The 6,713-nt window shown below is 42.7% G+C and overlaps 1 pseudogene; it reads left to right on the forward strand.

Annotated features, from left to right (window-relative positions):
- The first annotated feature begins 659 nt into the window (after positions 1 to 659).
- On the forward strand, positions 660 to 869 carry LOC108490286 (annotated as a pseudogene).
- The last annotated feature ends 5,844 nt before the right edge of the window (positions 870 to 6,713 follow it).

Here is a 6,713-nt window from a genome sequence, read left to right on the forward strand (position 1 = left end):
GACTTTCCAGGAACATTTGGGGAATTTAGGCATCTGGGCATTTTCTGGGCACCAAAGTCAAATTTAAAAAACTTTCATATATATTTCTAAACTGCCTGGTTAGTGTTCAGTTTTGAAAACTGTGTTTTTCTTACCTAAAAGTTTATAAAGAATTTTCATATCCAGATTGTTACTTCATTGTATAGTTTCATTGTCATTTATTTCACAAGATGGTCATTTAGAGACAGCCATTTCTTTAAAAAAAATTTTTTTTAAATTTTATGTGTATGAGTGTACTGCCTACATGTATGTAAGGATACCTGTGTCATGCAATACCCGAGGAAGTCAGAAGAGGGCGTTGGATTCCCCTGGAACTGGAGTTGCCGTTGCTAGCCACCATGTGGGTGCTTGGAATTGAACCCCAGTCCTCTGCAAGTGCAGAGAGTGCTTTTAACCACTGAGTCAACTCTCCAGGCCCTAGAGACAGCTATTGCTAAAGGGCAGATGAGCTTCTAAAATTAGTTATGGAGCGAATTACACCCGGAATGTGGTGGTGCATACCCGCAATCCCAGTGCTTGGGAGGCTGAGGCAGGAGGATCTCAAGTTGGAGGCCAGCATGGGCTTGATAGCTAGACTCTGTCTTAAAATAAAACACCTCTGCCGTCAGATCTTCGCCATCATGGACACGAGTCGCGTGCAACCCATCAAGCTGGCCAGGGTGACTAAAGTGCTGGGCAGGACCAGTTTGCAGGGACAATGCACGCAGGTACGAGTAGAATTTATGGATGACACCAGCCGCTCTGTCATCCGCAACGTGAAAGGCCATGTGCGAGAGGGTGATGTGCTCACCCTTTTGGAGTCAGAAAGAGAGGCTCCGAGGCTGCGCTAAACATGGGTGCCACTGTTAAATAAAGTGTATTGTAAAAAAAAAATAAAACAAAACAAAAATTACTGATCTCACAGAATGATATAAATTAAACTTTGGATACTAACAAAAAAAAATTAGAGACAGAGACATAGCAGACGGAGGCGCGGGGGGGGAGAGAGGGAGAGAGGGAGAGGGAGAGAGAGAGAGAGAGAGAGAGAGAGAGAGAGAGAGAGAGAGAGAGAGAGAGAGAGAGAGAGAGAGAGCGCTTTTGTTGCTGTTGGTTTGTGTTTTGAGATGTGTAGACCAGGCTGACCTCCAAGAGCTGTATAGCTGAGGAGTTCGGGTGGGTGCCTGATCCTCCTGCCCCCACCTCTCCAGTGCAGGCGCTACAGGCATGAGCAGCCAAGTCCTGCTTCAGAGACAGGCTTTTAAGTACTATGTTCTCATGAGAGGCTCTTTGGGCAACATCTGTGCAGGTTATCTTTTCTCAAGTACCTATATGCACATATCATGTAGTAAGATTGTTTGGGAGGGGGTGTTGTCTGCCCTGGGTCTGGTTTCTTTTCTCAGGTGTTGGGAAAATTTTCTTTGAACTCAACTGCGAAACACGGCGCCATCTAATTGCACTCTCTAGTATTACACTACAAACAATTCAATACTTTATGAGCTGCAATTGAGTCAAGCATTACTGTTAGAGCTCTGAAGATGAGTAAGGTGTAGATCCTGCTATGCGCTAATTTTCAGTCTAATAGAGAAGACAGGCATTACTACAGTGTGCCTGGCATCTGGCTCCAGAGGAGCATGTGGGAAGAACACGCCTTGTTCCTGTATCCCCTTTACCCTGGTGAGCCCATGGGCACTGGGGACCAGATTCCGCATAAGGAGACTGGCTAGGCAGCTGAAGTAAAATAGTCTCAATACGCTAACATAAAACCCCCTATAAATTAAAAAGTATTCGTAGCTTGTCACTAAACAGTTGAGGGGAAGGGTGTTGTAACTGCATGTGTTGCCTATCCTCAGGCTAATTGGAGATAGCATCTCAAAATTCTTTATTTTAACCAAATACTTATAGTTGGGATTCCAAAGATTATCTCAACTGTAATGTTATCTTATTGATGGTTGCGACTGGGCATTTTAAGCTTTTTTTGTATAATCCCTTACTAATAAACTTAAATTCATTATCAATTTCTACTTTTTTTGCTCTCAGCCGTTATAAGAGGAGCTTGCTTCCTTGTTTATGAGTTAGGAGAAAAATATAGAAAAACAGGTCAAAATGATGTACTGGAGGTTCCACTCAAAGGCTGAGAAGCAGTGGGCTATAAACAGGGTGTCTGGACTTTGAATATCCATCTGTCATTTGTCCTTATCCTTCCCACATGTTGTTGGTGGTCACATTGCAGTTCGTTCTGACTTTGCCTTGAACACCTTCAGTCCAGACTATACACGTTAGAGTTCTCTCATTCAGTTGTTGCAAAGATGTAACTGGTGAATGCAAAAGAAGAAAGTTTACAGAAGGAAATGCCTACCCCTCCCTCAGTGCGTCTTGCCAGGAATCCAGTCACATTTTTCTACTTGATGGTACATCATATTTCTGAGGTGTAGCCCAGCTACATATGTAGGTGGGCATAGGTAGAACTCACTTTAATCTCTACATAGGGTTCTGTTGCATGATTACAGTTTCGTTTCTGCATTTTCCTGATGCTCTCTGGCCTTGCTGCTGTTGAACTGTGTTACTCAGTGTATTGTTCCTTCTATTTTGTTCCTTCTCCCCCATATTCCTACACATCCTAGGCAGTCACTGAAATTTGGACTGTAGAGTGCTAGGACTATGGGTTTCCATTGCACCTGTGCATCTTGAGTTCCTGGAACTGGGAGAGTTGCTTAACTTAGCCTATCTTAATTTACTCTTCTTGGATCCTCAGAACCTCAGTCGTTCCTCATTCCTCTCCGCACCTTTGAAGGTAAATACCTCTTACCTCCCAGCATTTACTGTTCTGATAACACTAGAAGTCTGGAAGTCAGTTGCAGTTCTTTGGAAGATTATGTATCTTTTTCTTCCAATCATAGCTTTTAGGACTGTCTCTTTGTCTTTAATGCTTTCAAGTTTCACTGCAATGCCTCTGGCTATAGAATATATTTAGAAAGTTTTTCCTGCTTAGTACTCAATGTGCATGAGAATATATTTATTTAATTATGAAGAATTATCTGTTATTTCTTTTTTTCTTTCTTGTTTTTAATTGTGAACCTTTTAGTGACTGTGCCATTTCTCTAGCCCTCTTTCTTGTTAAAAAATAAATTTTTTTGAAGACAGAATCTCAGGTAGCCTAGGCTGTCTTTGAACTCCTGATTCTCCTGCCTCTACCTCCCAAGTGTGAGGATTTTGTCCTATGACTCCTGGCTATGTCATTATTTCTTTAAACGTGTTTTTCTCTGTCATGCACACCTTTGATCTGAAGATTTCTTAGACATTGTGTTTTTGAAAACTTTCAAATTAGTTCCAATATTTGTTCTTGCCTTGCCGCCTTCCCTCCCTCACTCTATCTATCCTTTCCTTTCTTCATCATGTAGCCCAGGTCAGCCTTTATTTCTTGACCCTCTTGCCTCTGCTTCCCTAGTACTGGGATGACAGGCATGACCCTCCATGGCCAGATATATCCATTGCTTCTACTGTTTTTTTTCTATTTCTTTTGTCATATTTCAACTTTTCTAATAGTTCTTATTTTTCTCTGAAATTTTCTTTTAAAGGCAGCAGTCTCCGGGCTGGAGAGATGGTTCAGCTGTTAAGAACACTAGCTGTTCTTCTAGAGGACCCAGTTTCGGTTCCCAGCACCCATATGTCAGCTGGTAACTGTCTATAACTTCAGTAGCAGGGGATCCGACTCCCTCTTCTGGCCTCTGTAGGCATTGCATACACTTGGGTGCATTTATATACATGTAGGCAAAACATTTATACACATATATTTGTTTAAAAAATAGCCGGACGTGGTGGCGCACGCCTTTAATCCCAGCACTCGGGAGGTAGAGGAAGGCGGATCTCTGTGAGTTCAAGGCCAGCCTGGTCTACATAGTGAGTTCCAGGACAGCCGGAGCTACAGAGAGACCCTGCTTCAAAAAGACAAAAAAAAAAAAAAAAAAACATTCTGTTTTTTCACGTATACCATACTGTTCTGTCTCTCTAAGAATATCCACAATAGTTTTTTTTTTTTTAATGTCTTCTTACCTTCATAAACTCTTTCCTCAACATTGATGTGTTTTGTTTTTCCTTCTTATTTTGGTCTTTGTGTCTCAGGTTAGAAGATTTCTCTAGGTGAGTGGCAATCCTCTTGTCTATTTATATAGAGTGAAAAACTAATGCCAGGTGGAGAGCTCCAGCAATTAGAATGAGTTCATCATGAATTGACCTGGCTGGGACATTTATTTGTAGAATATTAGATGTAAAATGTTTACATTTTTCTTCTGGGAATGGGCATATGTTCTCCAGAAGCAGGCTTCCAATCTCCTCCCAGGATCTTCTTCTCAGAGAGAGAGAGAGCGTAGTCTGATAGCTTTGTAGACTAAAAGGAGGATTCCCATGTCTATGTTCTAAGAGACTTTTAACCAGTTTGTACTGTTGTCTCCCAAGTACACGCTCACCTCACAGGTGAGTCTGAGTCTTATTGAAATGTGTAATATAAATCATGGTTGCTAGGTTGGCCCACAATTAACTAAGAACTTGGTTTCATTTCCTCAGTTTCTGAATTCTTTTTCATTCATCTACCTATCTTAAAAATCCTGAAAATGTGGAAGGGCTCTCAAGGGCATGAAGATGGGGGGATGGATCAGTCTGACCCTCTCATTGCCCAGCCATGGCTCCACACCCCACTAGAAACTACCCAGTGACACGGTGAGATGGAGATAGAGACAAACACCCACATCAATGACTCAGCAGGTTCCTGTGTAGCAGACTTTGGTCTTCACCACAGACAAGAAAGGGAGACCTGTTCCCATTTTACTACTGAGAACTCAGTGGGTCAGAGAAAAGAGCCAGCTTGTTCAAAGTCACTTAGTAAGAAGATAGGGAATTCTAGTACACAAAGAAACAGAGGCCCAGATGGTTGAAGTTCATTCCTAGTATTTCCTGGTAGAAGTCTCTCCTCCATGAGGAATGAGACCAAGGCTGGTGCTAGAAGAATCAAATGCCTTTTGTCAGTGTTCTACAAACTTTGACTAACATCCTAACAGGTAGTGGGGGATACTATATATAAATGAAGACACAGAGTTCAAGGAAGACAATATAAAAAGTGCTTCCAGCAGCTTCAGCACGTACATCAGGGTCAACACAGAGAGCCTGGCCATGTTAGACTGTCCAGCTCCCAGCTCTGGTCTAAGCCTGTCAGCTGAGTGGTGGAAGCCTAGGGTGCCAGGAAGTGGACGTGGCTATTGCTGCCACCTCTTGCTTAGAAGAAGCATCTCCATCCTTGAGATTCTGCAGCACTGACTTTGGTTTCCTGACTCTTCCCTGGGGGTACCCAGGGCTGGAGACTCATGTGTCCCTCTGGCCCTAGTTCCATTCCTCTGGTTGCTGGGCCCCCAGGCTATGAGTACCATCTCTGGACACTGCAGCTCCATGGAAGGTGTTGTCCTGCCGTCAGGAACCAGGACCATGTCTTTATCCCAAGGTTCCTATTTTCCTCCATGGCAGATGGAGCCTTTCTCCTGTTGTAATAAATCAAGCCGACTGGGAAGCTGGGAAAGGTGAGAAGACTTGCCTCAGCCAGAAGAGCTGGAGGCATAGATGTCCTGAGAATTGCAGTGTGCCCTGCGGGGTTGGGGGTGGGGAGAAACTCCTTCAACAAACTCATTCAGTTCTTAGCAACTGTTTGTTTGTTTTTCCCCTTGCTCCACCCTCGCCCCCACTGACCTCAAGCTCCTGGAGGCAGACATTTTGGCCACCTGTCCAGACTGGTCAGTGTCAGGAAACTGAGAAGGGAACATACGTTCAGAGGTAGCCCTCAGCAGGAAGATTCAATAGGGCCACAGATCGTTATGGTGACTTCTTTTTTAAAAAAATATTTTATTACTTTTATTTTATGTGTATGAGTGTGCTGCCTGCATGTATGTAAGTGTAGTGTGTGTCATGAAACACCCGCAGAGGTCAGAAGAAGGCATTGGATCCCTGGAACTGGAGTTACAGATGGTTCTTAGCCACCATGTGGGTGGAATTGAACCCAGGTCCTCTGTAAGAGCAGCCAGTGTTCTTAACCACTGAGTCATCTCTCCAGCCACGACTTCTTTCTGTTATTAAAACCTCCCCAAATCTCCAAGGCTTTCTCCTAGGGTACTGCAAGACCTAACTATCTTCTTGACCTAGATTCTAAAAACTCTGTTTTTATTAGGTCACGCCAGCACAGAGCACATTTTGTTGTATTTATTTTGCTAAGTTACTGATGTTTTGACTTACTCTCATAAGTGACAATACCGAAATTGTACAGCCTTCTCTGGAAATGTTTGGATTTTCTTGACACTAGGAAAGATTGATTGGCCTTGTTTTTAGAGTGACTTTTCAGAGTCACTTTGTCATAAGCTTTCTTTTTCTTCTTTTCTTTCGTTTAATTTTTTTTTTTTTTTTTTTTTTTGGTCTTGTTTAAACAGGGCCTCCTTTTAGCCCCAGCTATCCTGGAATTTGCTATGTAGACCAGGCTGGCCTCAAACTCACAAAGATCTGCCTGCCTCTGCCTCCCAAGTGCTGGGATTAAAGTAATGCACCACCACGCCCAGCTGGTTTAATTTTTAAATGTAATTTAAAACATATGATTTTTAATTTTTTGAAAAGAAAGATTATAGCTGAGGATAGTAGTACACACATTTAATCCTAGTACTAGGGAG

Source organism: Nannospalax galili, unplaced genomic scaffold (assembly GCF_000622305.1).
Source record: "Nannospalax galili isolate Female #2095 unplaced genomic scaffold, S.galili_v1.0 scaffold768, whole genome shotgun sequence".
NCBI classification, from domain to species: Eukaryota; Metazoa; Chordata; class Mammalia; order Rodentia; family Spalacidae; genus Nannospalax; species Nannospalax galili.